We start from the raw sequence: 12,593 nt of genomic DNA, 5'->3' as shown, positions 1-12,593 counted from the left end.
TATAGACACGGGAAGGTTAAAACTCCCTAGGTCCTTGAATTTTTTAGGCAAGCCTTTTCGAATAATGACATTGTATCTATCCTCCGACTTTATATTTCTTTCTTCAATATAGCTCTTATTCTTTCGAAATCTTTCAAATGTTGAATCTTGCTTCAAATTTCCTGCAAAATAAATTTTAGGGAGCAATTTATCAAAGAATTTTCTTTCCTTCTCTTTTTTTGAAGGAGGATGAGGATATGATAAATCTTTTTCAAGAACACCTCTCTCCTTATTTTCACTTTTTTCTTCCTCACTTCTTTTCTTTTCTCTCTCTAACTCCTCAATCTCATCTTCTTTTTCAGTTACTACATTATTGCAATGCTCTTTTGGGTTGGTTTGGCTGTCAACTGAAAACTGGCCACTTTGTATTTCTTCAAATTGTTTGGCCACTTTTTCCATCCGGATCTCTATATTCCTAATCGTTGCCATGTTATTTTCTTCCATTATCACAAGCTTTGTTAGGGCGTTTTCAACTTTACTCATTTTTTCAAGCATGGATGGATCTTCAACTTCAGGTGGATTGTTTTGATAAGAACAATGACCATTAGGATGATCACCTCCACAAAAATCACACCTGATTGATTGACTCTGGCTTTGAGATGAATGAACAACATATAAATGTTGGGGAAATTTATCCATTTGTGCGGTTAGTTGCTCAATCTATTGTGTCAGAATTTTATTTTGAGCCAAGAGTGCATCTTCTAACAACCCTTCCTTCTGAGTATTTTGTCTATCATGTTGGGATTGATAATCAGTTGACACCAATGTTGCAATAATCCTTGTCGCTTGTTCTACATCAAGAGACATCATTGTGCCGCCAGCTGCAGCATCTAGAAGCATCTTTGTGTCATTTCTGAGACCGGTGAGAAATATGCTTAGTTGAACAATATCTTCAAACCCATGATTTGGGCATTTTCTAAGTATCATTTTAAATCTTTCCCATCTCTCACAGAATGATTCATCTGCTTCTTGTCTGAACACAAAAATTCCAAACTTTGCTTTGATGTAGCGAGAAATTGGAAAAAATCTTTGCAGAAATTTTTCCTCTACATCCTTCCAACTAGTGAGACTCTGATTTGGAAGTGACCTGAGCCAATCCTTAGCCTTTCCTGCCAATGACAAAGAAAACAAGCGCATATAAACATTTTCAAGATCACTTGATTGAAAGCCCATTGTTCCCACCAATTCATAGAATGTAGACAAATGTGAACATGGATCCTCATGATCCATTGCTTTGAATTGATAGGTAATAATGAGAATGAGAAAAATGAGTTTTATTTCCAAGGCCTTGGCGGTAACAGGTATTACAATACTAGAAAAATGCTTTGGCCCTTGGTACATGACATAATCTCCAAGTGTCCTCCGAGAAGGTGGTGCTTGTTCTTCTGCCATGTTTCTTTCTTCCAAAAACATATTAGTGGAGAAAAAAAAAGTGTTTTTTTTCTTTTAAAAAAAATTTAAAAAAAAAATTCAAAATAAATTTGAAGATAAAAATAAAACAAATTAAAAAAAAATCTGCAAAATAAAATAAAAATAAAACAAAAACAAGTTGGAAAAATAGGGATTAGGTTTCAACCTTCTCACTTTTATGTATTTTGATTAGCATGTCAATATTAAGTTCTTTGATTGAAATTAATGTCCGTATAAGAATCACTTATATCGATCTCTCGCATAATTATAAGAATAACTTAGAACGAAGCTCAGACATTTAATAGCAATTAACATTTCAAGCTATTCCTAGCACTCAAATATGTTAAGTATTGGTGTTTAGGTCCAAACCCTAAAAATACCTCCCGGTTAGATTTAAGATTCTCAATTTGTCATGAAAAGTTAAAAGTAAAAATAAATACCAATAATCAATCAAGAACTGAATATTAATATATAAAATATCACCTCAATACATAAGAGTTTGAGCAGATTATTCCCAATCCCAAAGGGTAGAATTAGCCACGCATACTTCTAGCACCTTTCATTCTCCCAATTGGGTTACAATTCACTCTATGGTGTTTTCCTCTCAATCTGGCACACTAGGGTTGAGCCTCTAGCCCTCTATTTATCCTAGTTTTCAAGGGTTAGGTTGCTTTCTGTGTCGGGTTAATGAGCTAAATGATAAAACATTAAAAAGGCCCAATCTTTCTTTGCATCTTTTTCCATTCTGGGACCTTCCAACTTTCTCTTTTTAGCTCAAATTATTCTCCTCTACTCCAAATCTTCAATCCTCCCTAGAAATCTGCAATTAACACCAAATTTGGGAATAAAATGTTTTTATTTAGATAAAGCTCATAAAAAATGTAAAAAGGTATAAATTCATAAATTAGGGATTATTTTATATGTAAATTAGAAATAAATCCACATAAGTGCTTATATTTTAATATGAAATATTACTGAAATTAGACACTTATCACTTAAGTAAGCCCACTCTCGCTTGATCATGAATGCTCCAATAACATTGGTCATCTTCGATGTTTTACTCGTTTGAGCGAGAATCCACTTAAACCTAAACAAATTAGGTTAAATAGGGGGCTTGAGGCACAACCCTAGTGTGCAAGATTGAGAGGAAAACACCATTGAGTGACTTGTAACCCAATTGGGAGAATATGAGGTGTGAGAAACATTAAAGGAGACAGTCGTCAAGGAGAAACATCCTGAATCTCTTTTTCTTACTCTCCTTGCTTGTAATAGTAATCATGTGTGGCTAATTCTACACATTTGAGTGACTTGTAATCCAATTGGGAGAATAGGAGGTGTCAAAAACATTAAAGGAGACAGTCGTCAAGGAGAAACATTCTAGATCTTCTTTTCTTGCTCTCCTTGCTTGTAATAGTCATCATGTGTGGCTAATTCTACCCTTTAGGATTGGGAATAATCTATTCAAACTCTTATGTATTGAGGTGATATCTAAACACAATATTTTGTTCTTGATTGATGATTGGTATTACTGTTTTGTTTGTAATGCTTGGTTTACCATGATCTAGAATCTTAAATTTGTCTGGGAAGTACTTTTACGGTTATGACTTAAACGATAATACTTAACATATTTGAATGCTAAGAATAGATTTGAAATGTTAATTGCTATTAACGTTTGATCTTAAGGATAAGTTGTTTTTATAAATACGAGAGGAATCAATATTTAGGAAACATCTTAATAATTTTATATGTGAGGAATCAATATAAATGATTTTTATATGAGCATCAATATCAATCAAAGGACACAATATTGTCATGCTAATCAAAATACAAAAGAGTAAGAAAGATGAAACTCAATCCCTATTTTTCCAATTGAAACAACAAACTCTTTGACTTATTTTCTTTTTAATCATTGCCATTACAACAAATTCCAACAAACTTGCATTATTTTGTTTTATATTTAGTGAATCTTTTACTTGATTATTCAACTGTTCCTTGTGGGTTCGATATCCGTCCTTAGGGACACATTATTACTTTTGACAACGCGATGCACTTGCCGTAAAAAGTCATCACTAACCCCTTGAGTCCTTGAGTGTTCTTGACTCCAACCCACTCTTACCTTAATGAGTATTCTCGACTTTAGCCACTATTGACTTAATGAGCATTCTTTCAACTCCTAGACATTCTTGATTGACCTTGTTAAGGAGTATTATTTCCATAGCAGCTCCTGACTCGACCAAGTATTCTTTACCAAGTCATTTCTGGTTCAACGAGTATTCTTTGGGCTCTTAGCTACTGATAAATGTCATATTTCAATAATATTTCATATTAAAATACAGGAACTTATGAGTATCAATTGATAAAATAAGTATAATGTAACCCATAATTTATGAATTTAAACCTTTTTACATATTTTTCATTAATTTGAATAAGAACGATTTATTTTTCATGAATTTATTAAATTATATTTAAGCTACCTATTTAAGAAAATTTTCACCGTGCCCTTCACTTGCCCCACACTTGCCCACCCACGTTTTACCCAATCTCCCCAACCAGAAAACCTAATTCTCTGCCTCCAGCTGCCCTCCACCCTCCACCGTCGCTGGTCCACCACAACTCCACCGCTGCTCCACCGCCGGTTGTTTTCTGTTCTCGTCTTCCTTTTCTGCCTCTTCTCCATTTGTGGTCACCTCAATGTTTTTTTTCTTAACTTTCATTTCAGATCTTGTCTTCTTGTTCTCCATTTGCGGTCCCCTCCATTTGCGATCCTTCATTTTTTGAGCTCCACCTTCTTGTGGTCCTCTCCATTTGCGGTCCCTTCATTTGTTGAGCTCCACCTTCTGCTTTACAAGTTCACAGGTAAAGTTTTAAAATTGTTATCAACGACTAATTTGTTTGGAAAACACATTTTGGACCTTGTGCAACTTGTTATGGTAATACCTGTACTAATTTTTAGAAAAAAATTGACTAAGACAGATAGAGCAGAATAATTTGGTGCTGATATCTATCACACATGCTTTTAAACTCCACCGCTTGTGAAGTCCATATCAGTGCCTATAAATGACACATTGGTAAATCCTCTTTTATGTGGCATGTCATCACACCTCACTTGCCACCTCTTCTTTCCTTAATGGCATTACTCATCCCTACAAAATGCACGCCCCTCATCACAACAACACGTAAATTCATACTACCTAACTTAAATAGAGGTTGCTGAGAGTAAAAAATATGGGCAGTAGATTGGGCCTTAAAATTACAAATAGTTAGATGGGGTGTATAAATTAAATAAGGGCTCCAAAGAGTAAAATATCTGGGCAGCAGATTGGGCTAGAAAATTATAGGGTGTAGAAATTAAATAGAGGTTGTTGAGAGTAAAAAATATGGGCAGAAGATTGGGCCAAAAAATTACAAATAGTTACATGGGGGTGTATAAATTAAATAAGGGCTGCATAGAGTAATAAATATGGGCATTAGATTGGGCCAGAAAATTACAATCTGAGCATGTGATTGAAAATCAAATGCTTCGTGCTTAACTTAGTATGTGGAGTCAGAAGTATGCACACTTGGAGGATGACATGAAGGTTATAAAAGGAAAACTTATCTCAATAGAACGTGACAAAAATGCTTCCAATAGCACAACTCAATTCGATCATGAGTATGATCCAGAGCTAGATGATCAATTTGTTCCTTAAAGTGCATCCTATACTGTAAGTTTAACTATTTGACATTTTTATTATATACTAAATATTTTAATTATTTCATTTTTTTATTTATATTGTTTGTATTTTTTACAGGTTTTCATAGATCACATTATTATGAGATTCATTTTAGTGCTTTTAGTTAAATTTGTAAAGTACAATTTTAATTTTAATATTTTTTTAAAGTATTAATATCGATTTTGAATATTTGAATGGATCAAAGACTTTGTTTAACTATTTGTATTATTTTTGTACTCTGGATGTGTTTTTGGATGTATTGTTAATGATAGTAATTTGTCTGAATGTGATTTGATTGGTATTTATTGTTTTCAGGGTAAACTAGCTAAAAACAAAATAAATTGTTTTTTTTATCCCTTTATGCGTCGGCCTTTGGCCCACGCCATTTTTTTTAATATTAATTAATTTCTACGTCAGTTTTTGTGTGGGCCTAGTCCACGCAACATCTGATATTTTTTGTTTTCATTTCGTCGGCCAAACCGACGCATAGACGATATTTTAATTTTGCGTCGGTTTGACCCACGCATAAGCCGTCGCAATTGCATCAATTGGACGTGGGCTTAGCCGATGCAATTTGCATCTGTTTTGCGTGGACTTAGCCCACGCAGGGTCGAACTTGCTCACCCACGCTAATTCCTGTTTGCTTCCAAGTTTTTTTCGTGGGACTGCTGGCAAAAAAAAATCCGACACTTATGTGTCTGTTTTTGGTCCACGAAATATTATATTTTTTTTAGTAGTGGTGTCATATATATATATAATGAAACATTTACATCTTGTATAATTTATTGTTAAATGAAATGCATGAACATGTTTGAATTTGAATATTTTCAACAACTTAATCAAAACCATGAGGTGTTTAATTTTCCCTAATACTCCTAAAAAACTATAAAGTAGAATCCAATGTCTCCCTTAAAGAACTGTAAAAAATATAAAGTTTTTCTTCAAAATTTTATGATTGGTATTAATAAATAATTTGATTCATCATTTTATATTTTTTATTTTCAAGATTGCCAAGGAACTTATGAAAATAACTGTATTAGGAATTTAAAGTGAACTAAAGACCTCGGAAATTAGTAATCTGGACAATATATATAATAAGGAGAATAATCCATAATCATCTTAAAGAATTTAACAAACTATAAAGTTTTCCTTCAAAATTTTGGGATTTGTATTAATAAATAATTTGGTTGATCATTTAACTTTTTAATATTTCAACGGTAGCAATGAAGAACATGAAATGATAAGCAAGAGATTAAAAAAATGATTTGAAGTCATATAAACCAAGGATCAACATGTGCATTAATTGCATGACTTTTTAGATGCAATTCATACTTATGTGTATAATTTTAAAAAGTTTAAATTAAAGAAATAACAGATAAAAAAGAAAGATTTGATTAGCTGAAATTTTTCTTTCGTAAATACCTTAGTTAATATGTGATACTTCAAATAAATAATTATAATAAATCTTTTTATATAGAATTTTGTTATGTCTGATAATTCTCTTCAAAATTGGTATAGATATTTTTAAATTGTTGATGCATGAAAACGTGTTTTCACTTTCCGAATGAGAATTACTTAGCTTTTTAAAATATAGTGAAATATGATTTAACATAAGAATCAAGCACTAGAGATGGCAGTTTAAAAGTTATTGATTTTATATATAATAGCAATAGTTTATATATATATAACATATTACAAATTAATTAGATTAAAAATAAAATTCACCTATATACTTGATTCATATAATTTTTATCACTTTAAATACATTATTAAAATTTAACTACATATTTCTTTACTTTTAATTATTACTATTTTTCAAAATATATTTTAAAGCAATCAATTAATATAAATTGACTTGAATCTAAGAGATGGTGTGATATTTAATATTAAAATTTCAATATTAAAAGATCAATTATTTTTAATTAAGTTAATACATAATACTTAATTTAAAATAAAAATTAAAGATTAAATTAAGAAATAAAAAATTATTCATATACATAATCCCTCCGTATTTAAATATGAAAAAATAAATATGTTTCACGTTTATTAAAAAATGTCAGATACATTAATTATTTGCATACGGCACAACAAAAATGAATTACTTCAATGAATTAAAATGTATTTTTTTCCAATCATAACCTCATTAATTTTAAAAAGTATGTATACACATGTTATCTTAACAATACCATTTATTTAAAAATCATTTATTAGAAACTATAAATTGAACACCAAACTTTTTTTAATAGCATCCCAGGCTAGAATATCTTAATATGGAGGGGATCTAGTCTCAATATTCAATTTATCTTGCAGAGATGATGTTTGTTTATATATTGTGTAAACTTGTAGAAATATTATATTTTGATAGTTTAATATTTAAGTGTTGTTTTCCTTATGTTAAATAGAACTTTTAATGTTGTAGATTGCGTATGAAAATTGTATGGAATTAAAGTCATACATTTGGGATAATGAATGGACTGATGTTTGTTTGTGTATAAAGTATTGATGTCGTGGTAACAGAGATCTATGAGCTTCATTTCTCATTGATGATCTAAGTCACATAGACTAAGATATGAGGTGACGAGAAGCTGATGTGGGAGTTCATGCACACCATGAAATGCACGACTTGGGTTATATTGAACTCACCATGATCCTTTCTTTTAGTTTTACTGGTAATCTAAGTCTTGGTTATTGGATCAGGTGTTAGTCTCTGATAAGACTTACTTAATACGGGTCTTCCGGAAGGCATCACTTATTATTCTGTTTGTTGAATCCTGGATGTGTATATCCATGTGGAATCTATGTGATTGTTTTATGTTGGAATTTGAAGAAGATTGAAAAAAAGAGAGAAATTGATCAATGTAATTTGGGATCTTGTTGTGTTGTGAGTTGACTGTTTATGTATACGAGCAAATGATCATACAGGTGTCAGATGTAACACCCCGGGAAATAACATCTAACTATTACAATGTAGGTTCTACATATTTCTATACACGCATAAAGTTTTTCAAAACATTCCTAATACATGATTAGGACATATAGAAATACAAATATTTACAATATAAGTTTCAAAATCAACACCCTAAAGCTCTTCAGATCCTCAAACACCTGTAAGATCATCTGCTCGTGTACGTAGTACAGTCATCACAGTTCAAACACAACAAGAAAAGCAAGGGTAAACTAGTGAAAATAGAATTTTATAATATACACAATTAAATCAAGAGAGAAAACCAAGTTACATGATCAATTTCTCAAATTATTCATTCTTCTTTAAATCTCAACAATAAAACAATCACATGGATCTACACATTCAGAATATTCAACAAACAACATCTTCCGGAAGACTCGTATTAAGTAAGTCCTACCAGAGACTAACACCTGATCCAAAGATTACCAGCGAATCCAACAGAAAGGATCAGGGTAAGTTCAATACAACCCAAGCCGTGCATCTCATATGTCACGGTGTGCATGAACTCGCCCATCAGCGTCTCACCACCTGATATTTTAGTCTATGTGACTTAGATCATCAGTGAAGCTCGGAGATCTCTCGTTACCACATAGGCATCAATACTTAATACACAGCAAACATCAGTCCATACATTATCCCAAATGTATGAATTCAATTCCATACCATTCCGTCATACAATATCATTCAAAAAGTGATCCACAATATTCAAAAGCGTAATTAACATAAAAAAAACAACACTTAAATATTAAACCATCAAAATATAATATTTTTACAAATTTAAATAATATATAAACAAACAACCCAACATATAAACACACAACATCCCTGCAAGAGAAATTGAATATTGGGACCACGTCCCTTCTGCATTCAGATCTTCTATCCTAGGGTGCTATTAAAAATTAAATTTAGCTTCCCTTACATCAATTGCTTGCTTTCCAAGCAACTTTTAGAATTTTATTCCCCACAGTCTGGATAAGCTTCAAGATTTACGGGCCTAATGCAAGTTATCCAAACAGAACAAAAATTCAGTATATAGTAGAATAAGTTGAGAGGATTAAACTTCTCAACTGACCCCACCAAGATTGATGATTAAATCCTAAGTAAAAACAGAGAACAAAGGATATTTAGAGTAAAAATGAACTTACTCTGTTTAAAAATCTGATCGGGTAGAAATGTTTCTTAACTCCTCAGCTACAGCATGGTATGATCAGATTCTAAAATAGATGAAGTTTGGGAGCTAAAATTAGGAGAGAGGGAGAGAAGAGAATATGGAGAGAGAGCGAAAGAAGAAAAATCAAAAGAAAAAGGGTACTGTGGTGGGAAGAATGTTTCTGTTGGTTTTTAAAAAAAAGGCACGCTATTACATTATCTCCAACTACAAAAGTTTTCGTCCTCGAAAATGAACTTACCAATATAGAGATTAGGGTATGATGCTCGTATCTCCTCTTCAATTTCACAAGTGGAGTCTCCAGATATGAGATCCCACAATACTTTCACCATGGGAATACTCCTTCCACGAAGTTGTTTCACTTGTGAGTCTAAAATTCTGATTGGTTTCACTTCAAACAACAAATTTTCTTTCACCTGGATGGAATCAGACTCTAGAATATGACTGGGATCAGGTACGTACTTTCTTAGCTGGGATACATGGAAAATATTGTGAAGGTTAGCAAAAGGAGGAGGCAAAGCAATTTCATAAGCCACGTGGCCTATTCTCTGGAGAATTTGATAAGGTCCTATGAACTTAGGAGTCAATTTCTTGGATTTGAGTGCTCTTCCTACACCAGTGAACGGTGTAACTCTCAAAAAGACATGCTCACCCGCAGAGAATTCTAAAGGTTTTATTCTTTGATCTGCATACGACTTTTGCCTGCTGAGAAATGTTTTCAATCTTTCTTGAATCATTTTGACTTTCTCATTGGTTTGTTGTATTAATTCTGGTCCAATTAACACACTCTCACCATCCTGAAACCAACACAGAGGTGTCCTGCACTTTCTTCCATACAATGCCTCGAAAGGAGCCACTCCTATGCTAGTTTGGTAACTGTTATTGTAAGTGAACTCCACCAAAGGTAGAATTTCATCCCAACTTCCCAAATGATCTAACACACAAGCCCTAAGAAAATCCTCTAAGGACTGGATAGTTCTCTCTGATTGTCCATCAGTCTGAGGATGGTATGCTGAACTAAGTCTAAGTTTAGTCCCCAAAGCTTCTTGAAGTGTTTGCCAGAATCTGGAGATGAATCTGGGATCTCTATCTGAAACTATGCTGGAGGGTACACCATGTAATCTGACTATTTCATCTATGTAAATCTGGGCCAACTTCCGCATAGAGATTCTCAAGTCTATAGGTAGAAAGTGTGTCGTCTTTGTCTCCCTGTCCACTATGACCCAAACAGAGTCATGCTTCTGTAAAGTACGTGGTAAGTGGGTAACAAAATCCATTGAGATACTATCCCACTTCCACACTGGAATGTCTAACTGAGTTAACATGCCTCCAGGTCGTTGATGTTCAATCTTTGATTTCTGACAAGTCAAGCAAGCAGCTACAAAGTTAGCTACATCACTCTTCATGCCATGCCACCAATAAGACTTCTTGAGATCTTGATACATCTTGGTCATTCCTGGATGTAAACTGAGTTTGCTTTTATGACCTTCAGATAACACTGTTTGCTTTAGTTCATTATCCTCTGGTATGCATATTCTATTTTTGAATCCCAAAATACCATCCACTCCTAAAGAGAAGTCTTTAGCTTTGTCAGTATTTAATAAGCCCATGAAGTTCTTCAATTTTGAATCTTCCAACTGCTTCTTTTTTACCTTCTCCAGAAATTCATTAGTTATAACAAGTGTATTACAACTAATGCAATTTGAAGACATGGAAACCTCCAAATTCATACTCCTGAAATCTTCAATCAATGCTAACTCTCTAATCATAAGCGACGACATTTGTATCTTTTTACGACTCAACGCATTTGCAACAACATTTGCCTTCCCAGGATGATATATTAGCTGAAAATCATAGTCTTTTAAAAATTCAATCCATCTCTTCTGCCTCATATTTAACTCCTTATGATCAAACAAATACTTCAAGCTTTTATAATCACTGAACACATTAAAACTAACTCCGTAAAGAAAATGTCTCCATGTTTTTAAAGCAAAGATAACTGCTGCCAATTCTAGATCATGAGTTGGATAATTTCTTTCATGCACCTTTAACTGACGAGAAGCGTAGGCAACAACTTTCTTATTTTGCATTAGAACACAACCCAATCCCTGATAGGAAGCATCACAGAAAACTTCAAAAGATTGATTGGTATCAGGGATTGTCAATATAGGAGCATTAGTCAACCTTCTTTTCAACTCTTCAAAGCTTTTCTCACATTGTTCAGTCCATGCAAAAGGATGATCCTTTCTAGTCAATTGGGTCCAACGAGCCACTATTTTAGAAAAGCCTTCTATAAATCTCCTGTAATATCCTGCCAACCCGACAAAACTTCTAATTTCTGTAACTGTTTTAGGACGTTCCCACTGAAGTACAACTTCCACTTTAGAAGGATCTACTGATATTCCCTGTGCAGAGATGACATGTCCTAAAAATTGTATTTCTGACATCCAGAAGTCACATTTTGAAAGTTTAGCATCTAACTGTTTTTCTCTCAAAATGTTCAAGACAGTTCTAAGATGTTCTGCATGTTCTTCCCTTGTACAAGAATAGATCAAGATATCATCTATGAACACTACCACAAACTTATCAAGAAAAGGTCTGAATATCTGATTCATATAATCCATGAAGATAGCTGGAGCATTGGTCACACCAAATGGCATAACCAGAAATTCATAGTGACCATACCTTGATCTAAAAGCATTTTTTTGAACATCTTCCGCTTTCACTAAAATTTGGTGATAACCTGAGTGCAGATCTATTTTAGAAAAGACAACTGCCCCATGCAATTGATCCATCAAATCGTCAATTCTAGGAAGAGGATATTTATTCTTTATTGTTAACTTGTTTAATTGTCTATAATCTATGCATAGACGTGACGAACCATCCTTCTTCTTCACTAATAGCACTGGAGCTCCACATGGAGAAACACTAGGTCGAATGAATTGCTTCTCCAATAAGTCTTCTAGTTGTTTCTTCAATTCAGCTAACTCTGCTGGTGCCATTCGGTATGGAGAAATTTACACAGGGCCTGCTCTAGGAATCAGGTCTATTACAAACTCTATCTTTCTCTTTGGTGGAAGTTTAGGAATCTCATCAGGAAATACATCCATAAACTCTTGAACTACAAACATATCTTTTTGTACTTTATCAGTAACTATAGAACAAGCCAAGAGCTTAAAACATTCTGCACCTTCTTGTATCTCTCTCTCAAACTAATGAGCTGAGATTACCTGCATGCTTTCTAATCCAGGGAAAATTAACTTCTTCCGACCACAATCTATAAGGATATGATTAGCAA

At 33.2% G+C, this 12,593-nt stretch overlaps 1 long non-coding RNA gene and 1 pseudogene across 3 annotated transcripts; both read left to right on the top strand.

The window, feature by feature from the left end:
- Positions 1 to 934: 934 nt before the first annotated feature.
- LOC137833771 (small nucleolar RNA R71) lies at positions 935 to 1,040 on the top strand (annotated as a pseudogene).
- Positions 1,041 to 3,949: 2,909 nt separating this feature from the next.
- On the top strand, positions 3,950 to 5,447 carry LOC137831239 (uncharacterized). Of its 3 annotated transcripts, none has more exons than XR_016521297.1 (3): positions 3,950 to 4,084; positions 4,169 to 4,305; positions 4,985 to 5,447. It is a non-coding gene; the product is annotated as an uncharacterized LOC137831239 (long non-coding RNA). The 3 variants fall into 3 exon arrangements; XR_016521296.1 differs by having other exon boundaries at positions 4,169 to 5,153; positions 5,241 to 5,447; XR_011084386.2 differs by having other exon boundaries at positions 4,169 to 5,447.
- Positions 5,448 to 12,593: the final 7,146 nt, after the last annotated feature.

This window comes from Phaseolus vulgaris, chromosome 6 (assembly GCF_051622355.1).
Source record: "Phaseolus vulgaris cultivar YP4 chromosome 6, ASM5162235v1, whole genome shotgun sequence".
Lineage (NCBI taxonomy): Eukaryota > Viridiplantae > Streptophyta > Magnoliopsida > Fabales > Fabaceae > Phaseolus > Phaseolus vulgaris.
Note: the sequence above shows the minus strand (reverse complement) of the source record. Positions and strands in the feature narration are given on the sequence as shown.